Source organism: Phodopus roborovskii, unplaced genomic scaffold (assembly GCF_943737965.1).
Source record: "Phodopus roborovskii unplaced genomic scaffold, PHOROB, whole genome shotgun sequence".
Taxonomy (NCBI): Eukaryota; Metazoa; Chordata; class Mammalia; order Rodentia; family Cricetidae; genus Phodopus; species Phodopus roborovskii.
Window position 1 is genome coordinate 62,595 of NW_026125486.1, and position 27,987 is coordinate 90,581.

At 41.1% G+C, this 27,987-nt stretch overlaps 1 pseudogene; it reads right to left on the reverse strand.

Annotated features, from left to right (window-relative positions):
- Nucleotides 1–544: 544 nt before the first annotated feature.
- On the reverse strand, nucleotides 545–26,382 carry LOC127215595 (killer cell immunoglobulin-like receptor 3DL1; annotated as a pseudogene).
- Between the last annotated feature and the right edge of the window lie 1,605 nt (nucleotides 26,383–27,987).

A 27,987-nucleotide genomic window follows, 5' to 3' on the forward strand; every position in this document is an offset into this window, starting at 1 on the left:
CCTGGCTCCAGACAGAATACCTTTCTCTACACATCTGTAGGTAACCAGGATACGTTACCTTCACAACTATTGGTATAGCTTGAATTCGGACAGCATACCTGGCTCCCAAAAGTCAGGCATAGACGTTCAGGATATCTTCCCTTTATAGCTGTAGGTGCAGCCTGGCTCTCAACAGTCAAAACACCTTTCCCTTCAGAGATGTAACACTTGCAGTTACAGCTTCAAATACGCTTATAATTTATACCTAGTGAGGTTGTAGAGGTCTGCCAGAGAAAAATGAAATAGAGGCCAGTGTATTAAGCAATAGAGTTTGATTTCTATTGAGTTTGGAGTGAGGACCATAACATTTGCAAGTAAGGGAAAGCCGCTTTGAGAACCATATTATAATAATGGAGTGTGGTCCCAAATTTAGAGACTTGTGTCTTCAGATTTCATTGCATCTCTCAGTCTTCACTGGAGAAAGGGCTGTTGCTATCCTCAGAAGACTTCCTCAAATCTTTCCCTGAGAACTCATGGTGCAAAGAAGACATTTCACCTCAACTTATCATTTCCTGATTTCCATGTACACACTGAGATCTGTGGAACATTTCTTGGGAATCTGGGAAATGGGAGTGGTCAGTTTTTGTTTGAAGTTCCTCTTCTCAATTTCTAAGTATGTTACTTCTTGCACGTCTTCTCTTTCAGGGTCCTGGAAGGAGGTAAATGTTAAGTGATGTTGTATGCACATAATCTTGCAGAGAATAAAGGAATATTTGACGGTATGGAAGAGGGCAGACTCAGGAGGACCTACCTGTCTGTTCAGGGTTGTTCTCACCTTTGGATCTTGATCTATTTTGGCTGCATTTTTAGGGGACAGAAATAAACAAACACACACAATAAAGTGCTTCTTCACTCACAGTTCAAATCCAAAGTACTAGTGAGGAATACGATAAAACCCGAGTTTGCGCACCTTTAGCAAATTAGATGCATTTCTGCTGCCCTATGTTCACAGCCCTGTCCTGCACATGCTATATCCTAGTAATTCTTTCTCCCTTGCTTCCTTCCTCCATCCCTCCCCTACCCTATCTCTTATAAAACCTCCTCCTAGATATTAGTGCATGCTTTGGATGTTAAATATGCAGAAGACACATTGCGGAATTAGTCAGTGGTCTGAGAGGTGAAGAGAAAAGCAAGGGCTCTCTTGCCTCTCTAGAAATCTCTACCTCGGCTTTCCCTGTTGGCCCAAGTACACTTTTGTAAGTGAAGAACACACACCTGAATTCCTCCGGTCTTGCATTCTCACACTATGCAGATGACGCTCACTGGCTTGTTCCCGAGACTTACTCTTTTTGGCAGAGAAACAAGAGCAAAGGAGGACGATGAGGAACACAGGGATCATGGCCACTGACAGCCCAATCACAACATTCTGGTTCTTGTGGTTATCTGGAGGAAGATGGGATGCCAGAAGAGGTACATCATGGGGTACTAATTTTGATAGATTGCATAAGATTTGTTGCTTGGAGGATAATTGATATAACATTTCTTTTAAGTCAAGAGTCTACATGGAGAACCTATTAATAATATTTTGCTCAATGGAAATAGTGACTCCTCATGACTTATGGTTGTATCCATATTTTAATGCATTTCTCAACTCTCAGCAGAGGAGTCTATATATGTGATAGATGGTGATTAATACAAATGCTCACAATGGGGCAAGTTGTGGAGAACAAAAGACTGTAGAAGTCTTGGCCCTAAATGAGATGTTTACATCTCATATCCTTTTCCAAACGTTCAACATCGTTAAAGAGATGGAAGAAGAGATTGCAAAAAAGAAAGCTGTGGATAACTATAAAGAAACTGTCTTCTGTACACCAAGGAAGTTGAGTGTACGAACTTCACAAGAGGTTGTAATAGCATGCCCAAGAACAGTACAAGACCAAGCTAGACAAATTCTCAGCATGGAGAGTGGAGATGGACATGAAGTCACACCCCTAGTCAAGTGGCTATGGACAATTGATAACTGTTTGGAGAACGGGTATCAGTTTTAGGATCATCGTTACTCATGAGCTGACCGTGCTTAAGTATAAGTTCACATGTCCAAGAGTATATGGACATTCTACCAGAGGGCAGAAAAACTGCAGAACACATGTTCACTATCCCAATCTGAGCTTGATACCAGTGCTCAGTTAATTTGCTTAACAACTTGCAAATGTACAACACCCACAAGCCAAACAACAAATTCCCCCAAAGGGAGAAAATAAATTCAAGTCTATTCCATTACATATATATATATATATATGATCTTTCCTTCTGTTAGCTTGTTTCCTTTTTCACGCCCTAATACCCTCTCTCCAAGAGGAACATAACGAGAATGAACACTTCATTTTTTCCTGGGAAGGAAGTGAAATTTACTCTCCTTTTCACTTGTAGGAGGTCTTGGGTATAGTTCCCATACTTCTACAAATCTTCTGATGTTTCAGAGTTTAAGAATCAAAGACGAGAGATGATTATATTAAAACAACTGAGCTGTGAGGGAGCTGAGCCAAAACACGAGCCCAAGAGTTTTTGTCTCCAAGTTTCCACAATGGAGAAAGAGGAATCAATTACTCACAAGTCTTGGACTTCGGTTCTGTGCACGAAGTACAGTTTCTTGATGAGTTTACTAAGAAGGGGAGAGGAAAGGGAGAAAGTTAATAAAAAGCCTATCTACCTTCCCTGTAGGGAGAGTCCTTTGAATTTGGACAATAAGCAGAACACACTCTACCTCTTAGTGCTGATGACTGAGAGTCATAGGATGCTATTAGGTGGTTTGCTTTGAGGTCTAGATTTCTAGTTGTGATGAGTCAATAGGGATACTGTGATGAGATCTATGTGAGGGAGAGATCAGGAGGGCTGCTCCATCTCTGAGATGACCAAACTGCAAGCTTATACCTAATGTGTCTGTCCTGATCTGTTTCTTTTTAATTTAATTTAGAAATGGTCTCATTTTATATATCAACCCCAGTTCCCTCTCCCTACTATCCTCCCAAGCCCCCCAATACCCCCCATCCCACTCTCCAGCCACTCCCTAGGGAGAGTAAGGCCTTCCATGGGGAATCATCAAAGTCTGTCACATCATTTGGGGTAGGGCCTAGGCCCTTCCCCATGGATCTAGACTGAGAGATTTATTCCTAGTACACGAATGGACTTTGAGAGCCCATTCCCCTATGGAGGGACACTCTCTCAGCCTAGTTACATGGGGAAGGGCCCCATAGGCTGCCCAGGCCTCCTAACTGTCACCCACAATCAGGAGGCCTGGTTTGGTCCTATGCTGGTTCCCAGCTGTCAGACTGGATTCCATGAGCTCCCCACTTGCTCAGCTGACTTGCTTCTTTTTATTTATTACATTCTCAAACTCAATGTCTTTCCTAAAAGAAGTTCTTAAGTGAAATTAAATTATCTCTTTCTCCCTTTCATCTCTCCAGACCCTCCCAGGTAAACGTTCTCCAAGCTTTTTCACACACTCCCTGAAGTTGTTGGCCTCTTTTGCTTTGAGTAATATTGTTAAGCGCGCATGTGTGCGTTCACACCCACACTTCCCCACTCCCAACACACAACAAAATGACTCCTAGAAACCCTTCTCTGTAGTTGCCTAAGGTACATTTTCTCTATCATCAGCAGGATGGCTCTCAGACATGGCTTTAGGATCTCATTAGTTACAATGCATGAGACATATCTGGGGCCTTCTTACCCGTGACAGAAAGGTAGAGGGGTCACTTGGGGAAGACCACACGTGGAGGGAGTTCCTGAAAAAGCCATAGCATCTATAGTTCCCTTTATGGATTACAGGACCAAGAAAGAAATTGGCCTGGAATGCCCCATTGTGACTCTGCACAGCAGGCTGCCCATGTCCATGAGGTACCCCTTCTCTGGACAGATGGAACATGTCAAATGGACAGTCTGAGATGCAGGCCAAGGTCATGTTCTCTTCTGACATCACTACAGGGCCCATCAGGGCTGCCAGGGAAGGTTTCTTGTATAAACCTGGAAGAAATGAGACAGAGACGGTTAGGGGGCATTTATCAGTGTTCATTATCTCCTAAGTGTTCTCTCTCCATGCTTACATTTCTGTGAGCTCTCTCTTTCTGCCCCATCTTTACCTTTCCTTCTTCTACCTTCCCATCTCTTCCCCTCTCTCTCTTTTCTGGGTCTCTGACTATAATCCTGTAACCATACATCCTACCCCAGGATTTGTTTTTTGATAGTTTCTGGCTCTCTATGCCTTGGTTCATTCCACCTGCCTGTTTATGTTTGTTTTTATTAACATATATTAAATTTATGTAGCAGTAGAATTCATTATGAAATATAAACTTGTAAATATAATGTACTTTTTTATAGTTGTTTTCATCAAAATTGAACTTAAAATGTAATTACATAATTTTATGGCCTCATTTTCTTTAAGTATTGTTATGTGTATATTTATGTGTGTACTCTTGAGCATATTATGCTGTTATTCTCTCTTGTCCATCAACTTCCACTGATTTCATTCCTTTTCCTAATTTTTCTTCTTTATACTTTCGTTTCTTCCAAATGTTTTGTCAATCCGTGGGTTTTTAAAATTAGCATACAAAGTAAAGGACTTTATTATGACATCCTCATCCAGATCATTTTGTTCAAGGTAATTTTTTTATGGTATTTATTGAAAGCTAACACAGGAATCCATGAAGAAGGGAAATTAAGAACCAGGGAAATGATGTGCAGAACAGGGCATTGGATGTGTCTGAACCCCTCCCACTGTATTGCCTTTTCTGGGCCTTACTCCCCACTTCATTTCATTTTTCATGGCACATGTGCATGCAAATGTGCGTGCACGCACGCACGCACACACACACACACACACACACACACACACACACACACACACCGTCTCTTCCAACGCCCCCTCCTGGTTAATCTCCTTCTCCCTCATGATTAGTTTCCAATTCAATGACTTATAACTCCATCCTATGTATATTAAAAATCTATTATCTTCATTCTAATATTCATTTTCTAACTCGTCTGTCCTTATACATATCTGTGCTAATGAACGTCTCTGTTCAAAGTACAGACTGTCCCACGAATGTGTTTGTTTCCCCTCGAACACGGGCCATGATTGTCCACCCCACTTGTTCCTCTTCGCGTGTGTACCGCTCAAGTGTAATCTATCACCCATCTCTCTATCTTTGCTTTGAACACCCAACATTTGCCGTCATTTCTCCATCTCTACTTTCGAAGCTTCTGCTCAAGCTTAGGACTTTTTACAGGCTTTCTCTTCCCACGCATGCCATGTTTACTATTTCCTTAGCCCTCTCTGTCTTCGAGTCTCTCTCACGGTCTCCCTGTCTGTCTTACTATTTGTATATTTTTCCATGTTTTGCATTATTTTTGTCTGCCAATCCCAGGGGGAACCAGTGTAGGATTGTTTTCTTCCATCCTAGAATGTCTGAATAACTTTGGGACATGGACTGACACGTTTGGAAATGTAGAGAACAGACAGTGATTGCTGGTCCACTCAATGACCCAGGGCTATGCTATTCTTTGATAAATAATTGGTCAAGCACAAGAATGGAAGAACTATCAAACTAGACATAAATTCTGTGGGTGCCATCTGCACCAAGGCCTCAGGACTCACGAAGAACCAGCCCCACTCAGCAGATAAACTCAGGTCAGACACATGATGTAAATATGTCTCTGGCAGATGTGTTTTAGAGGTAGAAACAAATGAAATAATGAACTGTTTTGGAATTGAAAATTAGTAGAATGACATCATTGTCTCCGATTCACATCAAGCTCATTGAGTTGCCCTTTTCTCCTTCTTTACCTCTAGTTATGACTTTATTTATTTTTTATTTTATATGTTGATCCAAGTTCCCTTTCCCTCTCTCCTTCCCTCCCTCTCTCCTTCCCTCGTACCCTTTCTGCCCCCTCACATGCACCCTTACCTCCCTCCCCTCCATCCCCCCACCCCAATTCCACATGTGGGGCAATACCATCCAGGTGGGGTCATGTAGACCTGTCAGGTCATTTGAAGTAGGGACTAGGACTTCTCTCCTGTCTCTAGATTAAGGCAGTTATCCCTCCACGGGGGATGTGTTCCCAAGGTCCTTTTGTGCACCAGGGATACATCCTGGTTCCACTGTCTGAGGTCCCTTAGTCTGCTCAGTCCTTCTGGCTGAGACCCATAGTTATGACTTTTTTTGACCTCCCTGTATCTGTGATTTATTGTAACCACTGGTCTGTCTTTGTGTCTCTATTTTTCATCGTCTATGTCAGTAACTCATAAACGAAGGCTTCCTTTCTTTGTTTCCCACAGTCATCTTTCCCATGACTTCCCAGCATTTCCAGCCTATAGAATAACTGCTCTGCATCACAGGGAGGATGATGAGCAGGTAACACCCTCTTACCTGTGATCACTATGTCAACAGGGTCACTGGATTCGGACCACTCATATGGCGTGTGATTGTAAGAGCCACTAACATTCGTAGGTCCCAGCATGGTCAGGTGTCACAGGTCTTATTGAGAAGTTGGCATGGGACCACCCAAAATGAGATTCTGCAAAATGCTGGAAAGATTCCTTGATTATTCCCCTTTCTCTGTGAAGTCAGAATGAAGGTGTCGAACATAATCTCTGAATGACACTCCAGGCTCAGCTTCTCTCCTGGTTTACCAGGGGGAGTATGTGGGACCACAAGGAAAGGCTTCCTGTAGATTCCTAGAAATAAAGAGATTGCAATTATGAACCTGACTCCAATCTATGCATCCCTGAAAATCTATGCTTTTCCCCTTAACCTGTCCTTCCTGTCAGCCTGTCCTTCCTGTCAGTGTCCTTGTCTGTGTTTATATCAACTGTGTCACAGACCCCCTTTGTCTTTCTCTGACTTTCCCCTATTTACTTGGCTCTGGCAGCAACACAATATTTTACCATTGATTTGTCGGGAGAATGTTTCTGCTGAGTCTGTCTACCATAGCCTCTATTGTCCGTTTTTAAGTTTGGGGAATGCAGGCAGTATAGCAGCTTTATGCCAGGATCCTTCATGCATCATTTTAATGCTATTTTAGAATAAATATAATTCTTGGAATGATAATGAATGAGAAGTGAAGGTAGGTGTCAGTGAAACTCTTCTGGCCTTTTCCAGGGATCAATACTCTGTGAGGCATTCCTGATCTGGCATCATGAACTCTGTTTCCTGCCAACATGAATCACTATCATCCTGACTTTACTGCTCTCTGCTCATCCCTTCCATGGTTCTTACATTGCCTTTGACATGGATTTCTGTATTAGTCTCTAATCATCACCATGACAAATTATCACAAATATGGTTCTTAAAAGGGACACAAGTGTGCGGAAATCAGAATTCTGAAGCGAGCCTAACTAGTAGAAATCAGTTATATGCAGTGATAGGTTACTTAGCAAATCCCTAGGGAAGGGTGCTTTTTGCCTTTCAGCCTCTAGAGGCCTTAAGCATTCCTTGGAATTTGGACCCTTTCTCCATCGTCAGAATTAGCAATAGGGTGTATCCCTCATAACACATTGTTCGTACACTAATGAATTTTTCATTATTTTGCTATATGAATCCTTGTGATTCTGCAGACCCCGATAATTCAGAACATTCTCTCATCCTGATGTCAGCCTGTTAATGCCCTAATTCAACCTTCAATTACCACTCCTTAACACTCATGAATCCTTAGCAATGGAAAGGGCATGCCCATGGGCTTATGATATGCCCATCATAGTATCTGATTCCCTGCTGAGACTGACTAAAACTTGTTCTGAAAATTCTAATGTGAGGTGATTTGGAGGAATGAAGCGACGCTTCAAACATGATTTCTGACCTGAAATTATGATTTTCAAAGGGTCACTGTGTGATGAGAGTTCACTAGTGCATCCATGGTTGTAATTATAGCATCTGTAGGTTCCTCCGTGTGCTGATGTCACAGGGCCCAGAGAATGCTCTTCCAGAATATGTTTTCATAGACCTGAGGAATAGGGTCTCCAAGTTCTTTGTACAGCTTGAACATGCCAGACTGTATATGAGAATCACATAGAAGATTCACACGCTATCCCAATACAACAACAGGGCGCCAGGCAGACAGTGAAGGCTTGTTGGCTTCCTGAAGAAATCATACAGAAAAATCTTTAATGATCTCCCTGCATTCCTGAGAGTTGAGCTTCCAATTTTCAGTTCCTCAGGTAGCTTCAATACAACAATTTTCTCTGAATTGAAACATCCATTTCAATTCAAGAATCTAAAAAGCTCAGGGCACTCAGTATGTAAACAAACATAATTACTAGAAAGCTGAAACTCACAAGATTCCTGCTCTATAGAAACAGTACGCCACCGGGCCTTCTGAATTCCAAAGGAGATATCTGAGGCATTTTTGCTGCCTCACAGGTAGTACAGAGTGTTCTATGGGGCTTTTATGACAATTAACCACACTCAGTTCTGATATCAGCAATGCTTTTGAGTCATCCCTTGTTTGTGTAAATAATCCCTCATCCATATTGCTATTAGTAATCTCAGATTCACAAATTCACCTATTTAGACTTTGAGGCTATCATTGTTTGGTCTGTTGTTTCCTTTATGAGGAGAACAGATTTGCATGTGCTTTGTCTTCCCAAAGAAAGTCTCAAACACATACAATAAATCATTTTCATGTAATGGGTGTCCGCCACCTACCTCATACATCTTTGTGTGCTAAGATATGTTAACTGAGAATTTGAGTAAGTATTAAATAACAAAGTACATTTGGTCATGAAAAAATTGTAATCTAAAAAGAAATTATGTAAGATGAGTGCAAGAAAAGAGTCATTTGCGAGATGACAGATGGGAATAGTGTCCACTCAGGTAGCAGAACAAAACATTCTTCATTCACACTCACTGACTCAAGAAATAAAACACCCAGGTTAGAATTACACTGTGAATATCCCAGACCTCAGGGTTGAGGGTGAGCTGGCCCACCGGACCAAAATATAAACAAATGACATCCAAACAGGAGGAGCAACCATTTGAACTACTCTGTCCCTTATGTACTCTTGTACAGAACTTCATTCACAGGTTCATTTGATTCGTCTTCTACACTAAGTGTGAGAAGTTATGGGCAGACATACAGTTTCTCCACCATTTCAAGGCCCCTTGTATATGAAACATTGAGAGTATAGAGTTTTTCTGCCACTTAGGTCACTTGGAGATAAGAAGCATTTGGACTCTTGGCTGCCCAACCATGAATCTTGGCCATTGCTTTGTATCCAAATGGTGGATGTTCCTGAGGAAAGAGGCAATAGCAAAACATTGCAGTGAAGATCATATGGATTCCAGCCCGTGTGGGCACCTTGCAACACTGCCCAAACAGAGGAGATCATGGACCCCGGCAGGAAACTGTCCCTGATGTGGAGTGTGACTGGTGATATTATTGACCCAGGGAGTCAAGATAGCTATGGCATCTGATCTCAAAAACAGGAGAAATCATCAACAAGACCATTTCATCCGGGCTGTAACCAATTTTCCCAACTTCATTCTCCGGTTGCGCCGAATGGTGAAGGTATTTACAACCGAAACTTTCTGCATGTGGCAGAGGCGGTGGGAACTAAAATCTAGCAGAGAACAACGGTGAGGCTCTGGTAGTAAACACAGGGGAAAGGAAGGACTATGATTTCCATGACAAACAATTCATAGCGTCTTTTTTAATGAAGTGACAGGATTGTGAGAAACCATGAACAAATATTTGGAGCTAGGAAGCACGGCTGATAGAGAGTATGTGGTGTTTTTCTTTACGGTTCTGGGTTATCTCACTTGGTATAATGTTTTCTAGTTCCATTTATTTTTCTCAACATTTCGTGGTCTCATTGTTATTTACCACTGCGGAGCATCTCAAGTGTACACGCCACACATTTTTGTTGTCCATTCATCAGCTGAAGGACATTCAGGTTGTTTTCTTGTCTAGCTGTTGAAAATATACCTGCTGAAAAAAATAGCGGTGGTAGCATCCATGGCATAGGATATCATGTTTTATGGACACATGCCAATGGGTAAAAATGGCACAAATACAGTATGCAGAGGGCCATACAGCAGTGACAACTAGGATTTAATAAATCGACTCACTAGAAGTCATCGGAGAGTCCCTGCTTAGCAACGCTGACTCATCAATTGTTCTTGGGGACCCCCACTTGGCACAGCCATGGGGATTTTGACAGTGAATGGTTTTCTGTGTGTTACTTTCTCACCATGGCTCCCTGATAATAACGGTTGTGGGGTTCTTTCCACAACCCATTGGTGGTGTGTTTTACACTTACTGGCACATGTATAGCTGTAGATGATGTAGAGGATGATTCTACCTAAGTTATAGAATACTGATGAACAGAAATAATCAGGAATATTTTCATAACTCGGTCTGACATAGAAGAATTCTCAGCTACAAAGACAGTCTTTTACACATCTAGCCAAGACCTCAGCAGATCCCAAGTTGCCTGGTTGCCCCTAGAGAGAAATACACAGGTCATTCTCCCAGGTATTGTTTACTGATTAGTCTGAACATACTCCTTACAACTCCATTCAAGCTCACTAATTGTTATTGTTAAGTCTTGGTTTCCAATGTCATTTTCTGTCTGGGAATGCTCACCAACATAGAGGCACATGTAAAGGTCAATGTGACATTCCTAGCCCGAGAGATACTACATGACTTAATTTTGTTTTGAGTTTGGGTAGGTCCTTGTTAAACCACCTATAATTGTCCAGAGTGAGGAGGGGAGAAAGGAGAGACAGCAGAAAAGAGCAGGGACAGAAGGAGAGAGAGAGAGAGAGAGAGAGAGAGAGAGGGAGGGAGGGAGGGAGAGGGCAATGTAGTGGGAGGCGAGAGAATGTCAGAGACAACAGGGAAATAGTGGAGAGGCAGAGAGAAAGATGCGGTTAGTAAGGAAAAAGTTGTTGAATAGAGGATCAGGAGGAGAGCCAAAGAGACTGTCACAAGAAAATTATTTTCTAGATGAAATAAAGAGAAAGTTGCCATCAGAAAGTGTCTGTGCTTCTTTCCTATTTTAATCAGATAAAAAGATCTAACTATTAGATAAGATCTTTCCCCCAAGCTATTATCACATTCATGAATTTTCTTTGCATACCCTAGTGCTGCCGGGGCTGAACCCTCATAGTTATGAATCATAGTACTCATGAGTGAAGGTCTCAAGAAATTAATTTTAAAAGAAGACTGTTTTATAAAAAGAAAAAGAAATGATCTAAGTATAGGAAAAAGACTGTCTAATTAGTCTATGAAATTTAGAAATGAATCGGTGAATAACAAACATTTGGCAATATCCATATTAAGTAAAGAATACAACTACTGAAATGGAAAATGTGTGGGTGAGCTTGCTGTCTAATCAGATAAAGGCTTCTGCTGCTGTACCCGACTCTCTGGATTCCATCGCTAGGACCCACATGGTTAAAGTAAAATACTGATGCAGAAGGTTGTTCACTGACCTACAAACTTGTGCCATATTACATGCACACACACACACACACACACACACACACACACACACACACACACAGCACCTGTGTATACATGCTCACAGATGTGCCTCAAATAAATGCAAAATTTCAAAATGTTAATGGAATATTTCAATAGTATGCTTGGGTCAAGAAGATAATGAGTAAGCTTACATCAGGCACTATATAATCTGATGGGTAAATACAGAAAATGTGTAAATGTACAATAATAAGCACTGATAGGAGTTTTGGATACCATCCTGGTACCAAGTTATCAGTCACACAAATTCAAGAAAGGACAAAGGATTTTAGAGGTTTTCTTGGGTGTGTGGTGATGGGTGGGGCTAGGATACATTTAGGCTAGGGAATGAACATAATTAAAATATATCATAAAATTGTCAAATAATTAATAAAATATCAACAAAGGATGCAACTAACAAAGCTAATCAACAGAAAAAAAAAACCTGAGAAGAAAGTGTAGAACACTGTTGAAACATGGTCAGGTCCAAGAAGGTCAAATGCCACAAAGAAATTCAGCCCAAATAGTCATGGTCACAGAGTATATTATTATCATAGGATATCCTGAAATCAGAATGATAAGAGAAGCAAAGCACACACGAGGGATATTCCATACAACTAGTGGCAGGCTTCTGAGCAAAGATCTACAGGACTTAGTAGATCAAGAGGATGTATTCAATAAAGTAAGTGGTTTAAAAAAAAAAGGCAGACTATAAATGTCAGCAACACTGTCCTTCAGAAATGGTGATAATGAAAATTTCAGAAAAACAGTAGCAGATAGTAGAGTTCACCATAAGCATAGAAAATGGCACAGAGGTCTTCAAGCTGAAATAAAAGGTTGCTAATGAGTCACATGAAAACATCTTTATGTAGAAAAAGTAAAAGTTGTTCACTAAAGTTACAACAGCGTCCTGGTGCCACACAAATTCCATCTGTGGTATAGATGTTTGAAGGCAAAAATAATAATGTCAATGGTTTGTCAAGTGACATACAAATTAAAAAAACCCCACAAATTATCTCATATACAACATGAAAAATAGAAGGCCCAGAGATGTATTAGGGCTCAAGCTTCAAGCTGAATATCAGAAAAGCAAAGCAGCCAGCCACTAGCTCTCACCTCTACCTCAGGCTGAAAGGGTTGATCCTGTCTCTATGAGCTCTTGCCAAGCTGCAGACTATAACCTCTCCTCCATGTGTCTGAAGAATGGAAAGTCTGTGTGAGACTGCTTCTGTCTTATATACTTCCTTAATGTTGGCATTAAGGTGTGAGCAATAGTTATCTTTTAGACTGATTCAGTCTTGTGTAGATAGATCTCTCTGGCCTTGGACTCATAGTTACCTTCCCATCTTTTAATTCTGAGTCCTTGGATTAAAGGTGTGTACCACCTCCTAGCTTCTGGATGCTGGGATTAAGGTGAATGCCTGGCTCCTATGGCCTGTGGCTGACTTTGCTTTAATAAAGCATAAACACAAATCTTACCACATTACAAAATCTGAAAATTGTGGGGGTGGTCAGATGAGATTATAGCAAAGGGGAATATTTTTTTTAATTTAAAAATATTGATTATCCTCAAGGTGTTATGGCCCCACTCTTAATCATAGTGCTTGGGTGGCAGAGGCAGTCAGATATCTGTGTCCACTGGCAGCCTGGTCTATACGCGAGTTCTAGGCTAGTCAGAGCTACACAGAGAAAACCTGTCTTGAAAGGCCAAAAAATGTTTATCTGATGAGGTTGGTGCCTAACTCAGCAGGGACAGTGTCTCGATGGTCTGGAGAAAAGGAGAGGCGGTTCTCAGGTCCTAACTTTGCAGTTCGGAAGGCTCACCAATGAGTCACTCACAGAAACCACCAGCCAACACCCACAATGTCTGCTCTCTTGTTAAAATGCAGCCTATCTATTGGGATGGGTAGTTACTCCAGGTTTTAAGGATGGACTCACCTGCTTGTACCAATGTCCTCAGGACTGGGAAGAAGCCTGGAAAGAAAAATTCATGATGGGTGATCTATCTCCTTCCAATAGACTGGCCATCTGGTCTCCCCATCCCCATAATGCTTCTGTACAGTAGAATCAGAGATCACTTAAGTTAAGGTGAACTCTTGCATCAAAACCCACGACACAAACCAATGTTTCTGCTGTGGATGTATCCAGCCTCCTTAGACGATCTATCCACCTGTATTCCACACCCTTCATTCCAAGCAGGACTCACCAGTGCACACAAGGTTTAGGAGCACAGATAGCATGGTGCTGCTGCTTCAGCTGCCAAGAGATAGAATCAGAATGTCTCTTACAGGATGTCCTGAGAGGCTCGAAGCATCTACCTGACCACAGCAGAGAAGCTGAGAATCAGAGCACTTCCGTCCTCCCCCGTGTTTGTTGACCATTTTCCACACAGGACTTCTCTGTAGCCATGGCTGCACTTTGTAGGTAGGCTAGGCTGGCTTTAGATGTAATGGTCTACCTTAGAGTGCCCCCCATATGCTTGGATTAAAGGTGTGTATCCCCATAGGAGCCATTAAATGTGCCCATCCTTTTACTATGGCATCAGAGGACCAAACTTCTTGGAAATTGTTGACAATTGAGTTTGTCATTAACAGAATCAACCATGACTACAGCTACGTTGAATCATAGACCCAACACGTTTTATTCCAAGTATTCAAATTTGATTATGGTGCTAAATATTTGCATATTGTTGCTTTTTTAAAATCTGAGGCTCAATGCATATATTGGTGTTCTGTGCAACATGTCCAATGAGTATTTATAGCTTAATATTCCTGTGTCAGGTTATATTTATTCGGTTTCTTGATTCATCGTGTAGGGTTTTTTTTTCCCCTCTTTTTAGAATGATAAAGTTCCACTTCTTTGCAAAAATGAAAGAAATGAAGAAAGGGTGCTTTTTTCTTTAACTGAAATTTAAGACCCAGCATTAAGATTCTTCAATATTTTTCATTTTGGTTAATGTGTGAATATGTCCATGTCTGAATGAGTGTGTTCTGGTGATGTGTAAGGTCTGAAGTGGGCATTGATTGGATCCCCTGGAGCTGTAGTCACAGACAGTTGTAAGCCTCTGGGCTAGGCATTAAGAACTAACATTGTGTCCTGTGCAATACAGAACACACTCTTAACCACTGTGTGATCTCTCCAGCCCCTGTACACTTAACAATCCTTTACCAAAAATCCCAGACATACATTTATTGTTTTGTATTGTTTCTCTTCATAGTTGAATGATTGACATAGAAATATCTGAGAATGTTTGATAGGTACAATTTGGCAAGCTGCTTTTGCATTTTCAGACATTATTATTTTTGAAGGCTTGTTCCTGACTTTATAGCACTTAGCCTTTAATTCAGTAGGACGTATTAAATACATCGAAGAGAACAAGAACTTGTAAGAAACCGCAAAAAAACAAAAAACAAAACAAAACAAAAAAACCCAAACAAACAAAAAGAAGGGGAACATTTGAAACAGGAGTAACTATTGGCTATTGGCTAGTGGCTACACAAATTCTGGGAGTGTAATATGCAAAGGTAGCATTTATGCTCTTCTATATTTTATTGCATTGTTAGGCTTATTTTCTTACGCGTTACTCTACATTTTAAACTTAAAATTTTATCAAATAAATTATATTTATACCATTTTCTTTGTTTTGTTCCTCTCAACCTCTCCTGTATAGCTCTTTTGTTATCTCAAATACATCTTTACCTTTAATCATCTCTATGTATACACACACACACACACACACACACACACACACACACACTCCTAAATACAAACACGATCTGATTAATTGGTATAATGTTATTTATATGCATCTAATTTTAGCGTTGACCGCACTGCTAGGAGATGCAATCTCGCAGCAAACTTCCTTTTCCTCTTGTTCTTACAGCCCTCTCACTCCTTCTTGCAGGATGCTCTCAGCCTTAGGATCAGATGTTTGTTGTAGATGGATCAGCTGCAGCTGGACATTGCTCAGTTCACTTGTTCTCAGTATTTTTTATTGGTTTCAGTTTTTGTAACGGTGTTTGAGGCTAATTGAAGTTTCTTTTTTTTTGGTGCAAGAACTACATTTATCTGTAGACACAAGGAAAAGCATTTAGTTATTGAAATGCAGTTCCAAATTATACTTAATTAGTAAAGTGGCAGTTGTGGATTTCTCCAAAATCAATGACCTCACTAGCTTTGGATAGTTGGGCAGATTTCCAGAACCAAGCAATATTTCCTTGTATCTGAGAAGACCTTAAGTCCAGCTAGACAGCTAGTATCTACCTCCAAGATATATGTGCCACAATTCCATCCTTGGAATTATTGTGCCATGCAGGACATGAAGAGACTAAACAAGTCCTCAAACATTCATCTTCCTAAATGCTGAAGTATCAGCAATAGCTTCTTGGTAATTCTTGTAGATAAAAGGTCCGGTGTCACACAATGAATAGCTTTAAAATAATTACTGAGATATTGGGGAGATGGCTCAGTGATTGAAACATTATCCACCTATCATCTCCCTCTCTGGCATCTATCATGACTCTCTGCTCACCTATATAACTACTATTTATCAATCGATCACATTTTATCTACCGTCTTCAATCTATCAATAAACCTGCCATTCAGTCATTTATGTATTTGTTATTATCAAACTATGTTTGAATAAAATATATTTATCTATTGTATTTTCTATAGGCCATTGATTTTTACCTGTCTGTCTCCCTTTATCTTTCATTGATTTGTATATGCAAAAGCACCTTTGTACCAAAAATAAGCACAGTATTGAGGAGTTACCTTTAAGTTTTCTGTCCCTCTGTCTCTCCTTTCCAGGGAGTCCAGTAGACACCATGACACTCAGGCAGTAAGCCATTGATTGAATAGGGGCCCCAAGCTTCATAACTCAAGACCCAGTTACAGCCATCTCAGCAGAATTCTAAGGAGATTAGACTATCCTTGGCTAATAACATCATGATGTTTTCATATACAGTACCATGTTTTTTAAAATTTAATTTAATTTTTAAAAATTTATTATTTTTATTTTACATATCTATCCCTAGTTCCCTCTCCTCCTCCCTCCCTCCTTCCCTCCCTTTCACCCTTCCTCCTCTCATGCCTCCCCAAACCCCCTCCCATTCCATTCTCCCCACTCCATAGGGAAGGTGATGAATTGCAGGAGGGGATCAACAAAATCTGTCAAGTCATTTGGAGTAGGGCCTAGGCCCTCCCTCCTGCCTCTAGGTTAAGGGAGTATCCCTCCATGGGGAATGTGCTCCCAAAGTCCTTTCCTGCCCAGGGATACATCCTGGTTCCACTGTCTGAGGTCCCTTCGACTGCTCAGGCCTTCTAACTGAGACCCACTTCAGGGGGTCTGAGTTGATAAAATGCTGGTTTCCCAGCTATCAGTCTGGGGGTCCATTAGCTCCCCTTTGTTCAGGTCAGCTGTCTTTGTGGGTTTCTGTAGCCTGGTCTTGCCCCCATTTTCTTATCACTCCCTCCCCTCTCTGCAACTGGATTCCAGGATTTTTGGCTCAGTGTTTAGCTGTGGGTGTTTGCTTCTGTTTCCATCAGCTAGTAGATGGGGGCTCTATGATGATGGATAAGTTAGTCATCAATCTCATTATCAGGGAAGGGCAATTAAAATAGCCTTTCCACTGTTGCTCAAATTGTTAGTTGGGGTCAGTCTTGTGGGTCTCCCTGGACATTTTCTCTAGAGTCAGTTTTCTCTTCCAAACCTATAATGGCTCCCTCTATTATGGTATCTCTCTCCTTTTTTATTTTTGCTCTCGTCTATTCCTCAATCTTCCCTAGTCCCACATTTCTCTCCTCTTCCCCTTCTCTTTCTCCTAACTCCCATCTCTACTCACTTCCCCTCCCCCACACCCAATATGCTCAGGAGATCTTGTTCCTTTCCCCTTCTCTGAGGGACCTTCTAAGAATCTCTTAGGTTCCTCCCCATTTCTTTGGGGTTTTTTCATATCCTCTTTGGGGGCCTCTATAATTTTCTGGAAGTTGTTTTCAAGGTCATTGTCTTCTGCTTCATCTGCATTGTTGTGTTCAGGTCTTGTTGGTGTGAGTCCTAGATTCTTGTGGTTTCATATTAGTCTTTCTATTATTGAATATGTTCTCGTACTGCCGTATTCCCATCCCTTCTTCCAGTGGGTGAAGGTCAGGTCTGTCTCTATTCTCTCTTCTCCCAGTGGTTGTAGGTGGGTCAGGAGTTTGATGTAAATCTGGATGGTCTCAAACAGAGGGTGTAGGTGGTCAAAGGTAGAGGTGAGGGCAGGCTCTGGATGATCTGGCATGTCGTGGTGGGTCCACTATGCGCAGAGCCAACCCAGGAAGTTCCAAGGAGAGGGTGGGGGTGTTGGACCTGAGCTGGCCAAATACCTCAAGCAGAGGATGTAGGAGGGCCAAGGCAGTGTCTGGATGGTGTGGAGTACCAGGGCGGGTCCTTCCTTGCAAAATTTTAAAACATGTACACACAGAGAGACACACATGAACCAAATAATGCAAGAATTTAAAACTCAGTAGAATTTTTCAATATTAGGTTTTACAAAATAGAAGAACTGATGAGTTTTGATCGTGCATTATTTAATCTGATGTGTGAGAGAGAAACTCACTGAAAACTCAATAAAGTAGAACGACAGGGTCTATAATACCCTTTAAATGTCAAAATTTTAATTATGAATATTCAGTAAAGAGTAAAGGACCATGGAGGTTTAGTTGGGTTTCTAGTGGAGGAGTAGACCTAGAAGGAGTTTGTGCAGGGTGATAAACATGATCACAACACGTTGCATGATATTCTCACAGGATTTGTAAAATATCAACAGTGGACATAACAAAGCTTAACATTAGCAGAGGAACTTAGAGAAATAACTATAGAACAATTTTAAATTATGGAAAAAATGTAAATGTGCAGTTCCAAGAAGGTCACAGCACAGAGAAGAAATTCAACCCAAATAATCAAGTTCACAGAAAATATTATCATAAGAGATCTTGACATCAGAATAACAAAAGAATCAAATAAGATATGATGGCTAATGCAGACATCTGAGCAGAGCCCTGCAGTCCACTAGAGACCATGATGTATTCAATGAGGGGAGTGGGAGGGAGAAAAAAACCTGAGTACAAATGTTGGCATCACTGTCCTTAAGAAATGAAGAACATGAAGATTTTCTTAGAAAAAATAGCAGTTGGGTATGGATATGATCAAAATGCACATACATGTAAGGAACTGTCACGAGACCCATTATTTTATGTAATAGTATAATATATTATTCATGTATCCTGGAGCTTCGTGTTGATATGAAACTGTGAAATACTCAACATGGTCACACCCTCAAGTTATTTGGTAAAGGTTGGAAGGAGTGAAATGAAATAGACAACCACGAACTAAGAAAAAGGGTTTGATTTCTGTCCAGTGGGTAGCGAGGACCATAGGACTTGTTTGTAAAGGAAAGCGCTTTCACAGTAGGAATAATGAAAATGTTCCCAAACTTAGAGACCTCTGTCTTCAGATTCCAGCTGTTGTTTCACTTCATCTATCAGTCTTTTCTGGAGAAATGGCTGCGGTCTCCAGAGAAGACTTCCCCAGATCACTGAGAACTCATGGGGTGCAGGGACTCTTCCATCATGGTGCATCATTTGCTCATTGTCATGTACACACTGGGGTAAGTGGAAAATTCCTCAGGAAACTGGGAAACCTTCGCGGTCAAGTTTTGTTTGAAGATAATCTGATCAAATTCTGTGTATGTCACTTCCTGAATTTCTTGTCTCTCAGGGTCCTAGAAAGAGGTAAGTTTTTTAATTAGTTATAATAATTGCATCATTTGTGTATTATTTTAAATATATATTTATTATTTTTTATTATTTTACATACTGATCCCAGTTCCCTCTCTTTCCTTCCCTCCCATTCCCCCTGACACCCTACCAATCCCATCCTGCTCCACAGGGAGGGTGATGCCTTCCGGGAGGGATCATCAAAATCTGTCAAGTCATTTGGAGTAGGGTCTAGGCCCTCCCTCCTGCCTCTAGGTTAAGGGAGTATATCTCCATGGGGAACATGCCCCAAAGTCCTTTTGTGTACCAGGGATACATCCTGGTTCCACTGTCACAGGTCCCTTAGATTGCCCAGGCCTTCTACTGAGACCCATGTTCAGGGGTCTGAGTTGGTCCAATGCTGGTTTCCCAGCTATTGATCTGGGGGCCACGAGCTCCCCTTGTTCAGGTCATGGTAAATGTTAAACCACATTGTACACACATATCCTTTCAGATTATGAAGGACTATTACGCTGTATGGAAGAGGGCAGACTTAGGAGGACCTACCTGTCTGTTCAGGCTTGTTCTCACTTCAGACTCTGGATCCATGTTGGCTGCATTTTAGAGGACAGAAATAGTTAAGCAGACAATAAAGCAGCCTGCATTCTCGTTTGAGATTCATTGTGCTAGAGAGGTATGTTAAAACCCAAGGTTGCTTGCTTTCCACACAGCAGAGTCAGGTGTTCTGCTTCTCTATGTTCACAATTCCATCCCACCCACGCTCTACCCTAATAATTCTCTCGAGCATTATCTGTCTCTTCCTTTGCCCATCTCTCTTGCAAAACTTCTCGTACATATTTGTGTATGCTACTGATGCGAGGATGCCGAATGTCCATTCAGGGATTTCTCAGTGATCTGGGATTTCAGGGGAAGAACAAGGGCTCTCTTGCCTCTCTGAAGCCCGGCCTCTGTTTCTCTGTCTTGGCCCCAAGTACACTTTTGTAAATGAAGAACACACACCTGAATTCCTCCGGTCTTGCATTCTCACACTATGCAGATGACGCTCACTGGCTTGTTCCCGAGACTTACTCTTTTTGGCAGAGAAACAAGAGCAAAAGGAGGACGATGAGGAACACAGGGATCATGGCCACTGACAGCCCAATCACAACATTCTGGTTCTTGTGGTTATCTGGAGGAAGATGTGAACCCAATAAGAGGTGCATCATGGGGTACTGATTTTGATAGATTGCCTAATTTCATTTATTTTTGCATAATTAACATACTATTTGTTTCAGGACAGGAATCCATGGAGAATATACTACCATTATTTTGCTAAATGGGTGGTGTCAAACTGACTCTCAATGACTTATCATTATACTCATATATTAGTGCATTTCTCACCTCAGCAGGTGAGCTTGTATTTTGATTGATGGTAATTAATACAGATAGCAACAACTGGCTAAGGTGCATAGAATAAGAGATTGTTTATTTCTTGTACATAAATTACACCTTTACATCCATTTTCTTATGTTCGGGGAACATCGTGAAGAGATTTCAAAAAGAAGCTGTGGATAAATACAGGAAACGTGTCTCTGGACACAGTAGGGCATTTGTGTATATGAAATTCACAGTAAGTTGAGAGCATATGCCCATGACCAGTGTAGCTCAAGCAGGACAAAATACAAGCATGGAGAGTGGAGGTGAACATGAAATCCTATACTTAACCAAGATGCTATATGCAATTGATAACTAATTGGAGGGGTGTCAGTTTTAGAAATGTTGTTACCAGTAAGTTGACTAGGCTCCAGCAGAAGGTCCTCAGCCAAGAACATACCGGCATTATGCAGAATACTGGGTGCAAGTATCTCAATCCGAGCTTGATACAAATGCTCAGTTCATCTACTTCGCAACTTACTTCTACAACACCCTTGAACAAAAACTCTAATTCTATTGTAGGAAAGAAGCGAAGTCAAGCCTATTTCTGCCAGAGACAGCTTTTAGAAAACAGAGATCTTTTCTGCTTGCTTGCTTCCCTTTCAGTCCCTATCATCTCCTCCCCAGGAGAAACAAAGCTAGAGTGAGCACTTCATTTATCCTGGAAAGTAATACAATTTAATTTTCTTTTCACTGGCAGGAAGTCTCAGGTACAGAAATTAGAGATGTGAACAGTCAATCCTTTTACTTTCTGTGATGCTGTAAAACACTTCCAATGTTATGAGTTTCAAAAATCAGAGAGGGGAGATGTCAATATTAAGACTACTGAGTCAGGAGGAGCTAGACAAAAAAAAAAAAAAAAAAAAAAAGAACAGAGTTTGGTCTCTACGTTTCCATGGTAGAGAAGATGAATCAGTTACACACTAGTTTGGAATCTGTTTCTATGCATGATTGAGATATCTTGTTGACACTCTCCTTGAATTTCAAGTCATTATCAGTCCATAGGAATACTGTCGGGAGAGCTGTGCTTTGCCCCCAACTGGTTTGAATCTCATTCCTTTTTGTTTCGTTTTTTTGAGACAAGGTTTCTCTGTGTAGCTTTGGAGCCCTCTCCTGGAACTCACTCTGTAGCCCAGGCTGGCCTCCAAACTCCCAAAGATCTGTTTGCCTTTGCCTCCCTAGTGTTAGGATTAAGGCGTGTCCCACCACCGCCAGGCTTGAACCTCATTCTTAACTGAGTTGGTCCTGACCAGTTTCTGTATCTGCCTGGGTACATAGGTATCCCAATGTGGATATAAAGTTACGTAAGAAGTGTCTGCCATTTTGTAATCTCATACCAGGTCTCAAATTCCATGTCTTTTATAAAGGCTTTCAGCTGAAATATATTTATGTCCCTTTCCCCTTCCACCCTCCCTGTTTCTAGTCCTTTCCATTTACTCTTCCTCCAAACTTTCCCATATCCCCATACCTTTTTGCATTGGTAGCCTTCTTTTTCTCTGATAATTATTGTTATATGTATTATATTATGTACCCCTCTCTCTCTCTCTCATTCCCCCCTCTCTCTACACACACACACACACACACACACACACACACACACACACAGGGGAAGAGACAACAGAAACACAACGGTCCTTCTCTGTAGTTCCCCATGATTCTTACTCTCTATCATCAGTGTGAAGGTTCTCAGATAATCATTTAAGATTTTTTTTTTAGTCACTAGACATGAGATATATCTGAGATTTCTTACCTGTGACAGGAACGTATATATCTGAGACTTTCTTACTTGTGACAGGAGCGTGCAAGGGGTCACTTGGGGAAGACCCATGTGGGAGGAGTTCCTGAAAAAGCCATAGCATCTATAGTTCCCTTTATGGATTACAGGACCAAGAAAGAAATTGGCCTGGAATGCCCCATTGTGACTCTGCACAGCTGGCTGCCCATGTCCATGAGGTACCCCTTCTCTGGACAGATGGAACATGTCAAACTGATGGTCTGAGATGCAGGCCAAGGTCATGTTCTCTCCTGACATCACTACAGGGCCCATCAGGGCTGCCAGGGAAGGTTTCTTGTATAAACCTGGAAGAAATGAGACAGAGACAGTTAGGGGGGCATTTATGAGTGTTCATTATCTCCTAAGTGTTCTCTCTCCATGCTTACATTTTTCTGTGAGCTCTCTTTGCACTTTACCCTCTCCCCATCTTTATTTTTTATTTTTCCTCTTGTTTCTTTCTCTCTCTTCCATTCTGTGTTATCTTATTTAGTCTGTGACCTCACTCTGCCCTCAAATATTTTACCCCAATTTTTGCTTTCCTGACATTTTCTGCCTCTATTTGCATTTGTTCATCTATCTGTCTTTTACAGTAATGTTTTTTTTTAACACACATTAGTTTTATCTAGCAATTGACTTTATTGTGAGGTATTCATATGCACATACAATGTATTTTCATAGTTATTCTGAAAATATGTCTTAGTTTTGTAGTCAAACCTATGTCTTCATCATTTTATGGTTGTTCTTTAAAAATTGTTATATATATTTATATGTATATAATATTGATCATATTAGTGACATTATTCTCTGTTGCCCCTCTACTTCCGCTGATCCCATTCATCTTCCTAATTGGGTTCCCTTTTACTTTCGAAAATTTCCAATTGTTTTGCAGGTCAATGGGTTACCGGAGTTCGTTTTAATTAGCATACAAAGTAATGGGCTTCATTATGACATCCCCATACACCCCTTTGTTCAGTTCATTCCCACTTCCCTCGCTGATCCATTCCCTCCCTTTTATCCTCTTTCATGTCGTATTTCTTTCCCACCCCTCTGTGTTAATTTTTTTCTTCCTCTCATGGCCACCCTTCTGATTTCATGACCCATAACTTTTTTAAAAGATTATTTTACATATTTTAAAAATCCTACATATTCTAAAAATCTAGGATCTGGTATCATTCCATTTTCACTGTCATTCTCGTCCCTGTTTACGAATTCATGTTGATTAATCTCTGTTTTTAGAGCATGTTTGTTTCCCTTGAACAGTGCCCAGGATGACCTTTCCTTTCTTGTTCCCCTTATTGTGTGTACTGCCCAAGTGTGACTCATCATCTGCCTCCCAAGCACTTTCAATTTTGGCTTACACCTCTGTAAAAGTCTACACATCGTGTATCTGACAAGCTTTGTGTTGAAATATTTAACATCTGCCATTACTTCTCCATCTCTACTTTCAGAGTTTCCTTTCAGGCTTCCATCTTTTTGTGATTTTCTCTTCCCACACATGTTGTGTTTATTAATCTTTAGCCCTTCCTGGGTGCCACCTGTGTGAGCGGCAAGGACTCCTTAATAACCAGTCCAACTGAGCACATGGACTCAGGTCAGACACATGATCTGTCTGTCTCTCATGGTAGATGTATTATAGAGGTAGAAGCAAAAAACAAATTCTGAACTGAGAGTCTGAATGATAGTAGAAGACTTTGTTCTGCCTGATTCATATAATGCTCACTGAATTGTCATTTTCTGTTTATCCCTACCTCTGAATCCTTTGCACCCCCTGTGTCTGTACTTTGCAGTGTGACCTATGGCCCTGTTCTTGTAACAATGTTTTCCTTGTTTTATGACAGTAAAATACTCACCATGGATGTCTTTGTTTAAGTTTCCCACACTCATCTTCCCCATCATGTCCCAGGATTTTCAGTTTACAGAGTAAGAGCTTTGTATCACCAAGTAATGAAGAACAGATAACACCCTCTTACCTGTGATCTTTATGTCAATAGGGTCACTGGATTTGGACCACTCATATGGGGTATGATTGAAGGAACCATAACATATGTAATTCCAAGCATGGGCAGATGTCATAGGACCTATTGAAAAGATGGCATAGGACCCTCCAAGATGGGATTCTGTATAACAATTAATTATTTCCTTTCTTTTGTGAAGTCAAAATGAAGGTGTCAAACATAATCTCTGAATGACACTCCGGGATCACCTTCTCTCCTGAATTGACCAGGGGTGTTTGTGGAGCCAAGAGGAAAGGCTTCTCGTAGATTCCTAAGAATAAAAAAGAAAATGTATGAACACGATCACACTCAGTGTCCTTGAAAACCTATGGTTCTCCCCTTAAAAGTCTGTTGTTCCTGTTAGAGCTCTGGTGCATTTGGTTGTGTATATTTCAACTTTGTATTCAGGCTTTGAAATATTCATGTGTAGATTTATCACTTATCTGGTTCTAGGATCAACACAATACTTTCCTGCTGGCTTGTGCTGAGAATGTGTCTTTTGAACTCTTCTTCCGTAGACTGTATTGTCCTTTTCTAAGTGTTGGGAGTGCAGGAAACATGACAATTTTCACACAAGACTGCTTTATGTGTCCTTTTTAATGCTAGGTTCAATAGAGTATAATCCTTAGCAGGATGAAAAAATTGTTATTGGGGATGTGCGACCTGGAAACTCTTCTGACCCTCTCTGTGGTTCAAATTTACTGTAATGTATCCCTGATCCAGAATCAAGAGTGTTGCTTCCTCCAAACTTGTTGATGTATTGGCATGTTGACTTTACTGCTCTCAGTGTATGCCCTCCCTGGCTCTTTTTGTTCATTTAATTATTTATTTTAAAATATTTTAAAATTTATTATTTTTATTATTTTACAGATCAATCCCAGTTCCCTCTCCCTCCATCCCATGCCCCCAACTCCCTCCCTTCCTATTCCCCACCCATTCCACAGGGAGGATGATGCCTTCCGGGAGGGATCATCAAAATCTGTCAAGTCATTTGGAGTAGGGTCTGGGCCCTCCCTCCTGTCTCCCTTAAGCTCCCTGGCTCTTAATTTGCCCTTTACTTGGTTTAAAAATTAGTTTCCAATCACTACCATAACAAACTACCACAAATGTGATTCATAAAAAGAACACAAGTGTTCTGGAGATCAGAACCCTGAAAAGCTCAAATGGCCTAAATTTCATATCTTCAGGGAAAATTGCTCCTCAAAGCACTAGGGAAATACCCATTTATTTCTACATTCCAGCTTCTACAGACCTCATGCATTCATTGATCCTTAGAGTCTTCCTACACTGTCAGAGTTATCAATAGACTGTCTCCCTCTTAATGGTTTGTTCTGCCAGCTACTGAATTTGTCCTTATTTTATGATATCAGTGCTAGTAGTTTTAAGGACCCAGGATAACTCAGGCTTTTCTTCCACTCTGATGTCAACTTGTTAAGATCCGAGTTCCATCTTCAATCCCAATTTTTCCTAGATTCATTTTACACTCAGGAAGACTTAGGGACTAGAAAGTACATGTCCTAGTGTATTGTATTGTGCCCAGGACATTATCCATTTCTCTGTTTTGAATATGCCTTTATAAATATAAACCTCTCACTAGCACCATTTAGACAATTACAGGGCTGAGGGATTTGTGGGAATGAAAATCCACTTCACATATCATATCTGACCTGAAATTATGATCTTCAGAGGGTTACTTTGTGCTGCAGGTTTATTAGGGGGATTATCCCCAGTAACCCGTAGCATCTGTAGATTCCTGCATATGCTGGTTTATTGGACCCAAGACAAGGCTCCTTTGGAAAAATCTTTCAGGGATTGGAGAGGTAGGATCTCCATTCTCTTTGTGCAACTTAGACACGTAAGACTCACTATGAGAGTCACATTGAATTTCTACATGCTGTCCCTGTGGAACAACATGGCTGGCCAGATAGAGTGAAAGCTTGTCATGGCTTTCTGCAGAGACATGAGTAACATGTAACATGAGAACAGAGTAATATATGTAACGATTTTCCTTCAACCCTGAATTTGATCCTCAATCTTCACTTTGGGGATCCCTTGCTGCTATAATTTTCTCTGCATTGAAGCATTCCTGCTTCTCCAGGGAAAGCAAATCAAAACAATTCTGAGATACCATCTTACTCCTGCCAGAATGGCTAAAATTAGAAACACCAATGACGGCGTATGCTGGAGAGGATGTGGAGAAAGTGAACAGCGTACACTGCTGGTGGGATTGCAAATTCATTCAACCATTTTGGAGATCAGTATGGCAGTTCCTCTGGAAAATGTGAATCAGTCTACCACAGGACCTGGCAATTCCACTCTTAGGCATATACCCAAATAATCCACATCCATGCAACAAGGACATCTGTTCAACTATGTTCATAGCAGCATTATTTGTGATAGCAAGAACCTGGAAGCAAGCTCGATGCTCCTCAATTAAAGAATGGATAAAGAAAATGTGGCAATTTCACAATGGAATACTACTCTGCAGAAAAAATAATGGAACCTTAAAATTCACAGGCAAATGGATGGAACTCGAAGAAACAGTCCTGAAGAAACCATCCTGAGTGAGGTAACCCAGTCACAAAAGATGAACATGGTATGTACTCACTCATATATGGATTTTGAGACAGAGAGCCAAGGACCTCAAGCCTACAATTCACACTGCCAGAGAAACTAGGATACAAAGCTGACCCTAAGAAATTCATACAAGGTCTCTCACAGAAGGGGGAAGGAATAAGATCCCCTGAGCATATTGGGAGTGGGGGCAGTGAGTGGAGTGGGAGCTAGGGGTAGAGAAGGGGGAGGGCAAACATATGGACTAGGAAGATGGAGTCAGGGGAAAGAACAGAAAATAGCAAACAAAAACACAGAGAGAAATACAATAAAAGAGAGGGAGCCATTATAGGTTTAGAAGAAAACTGACTCTAGAGAAATGTCCAGAGACCTCCCAGGCTGACCCCAACTAACAATCTGAGCAACAGTGGAGAAACTACCTTAAATACCTTTCCCTGATAATGAGATTGATAGTTAGCTTATCTATTATCATAGAGCCCTCATCTAGTATCTGCTGGAAACAGAAGCAGACACCCACAGCTAAACACTGAGCCAAAATCCTGGAATACAGATGCAGAGGAAGGAGTGATAAGAAAATGGGGTCAAGACCAAGCTACAGAAACCCACAGAGACGCCCCGGCCACCTGACAGGGGACCTCCACCGGACCCCCAGACTGATAGCTGGGAAACCATCATTGGACCTACTCAGACCCCCTGAACATGGGTCTCAGTTAGAAGAGCCTGGGCAGTCTAAGGGACCTCCCTCTGACAGTGGAACCAGGATGTATCCCTGGTGAATGAAAGGACTTTGGGAGCTGACTCCCCATGGAGGGATACTCCCCTAACCTAGAGGCAGAAGGGAGTGCCTAGACCCTACTCCAAATGACTTGACAGATTTTGATGATCCCTCCTGGAAGCCATCACCCTCCTTGTGGAGTGGGGGAGGCATGGGAGGGAGGAGAAAAGTAATTAAAAAAATAATGAAAAGAAAATACTTGAAAA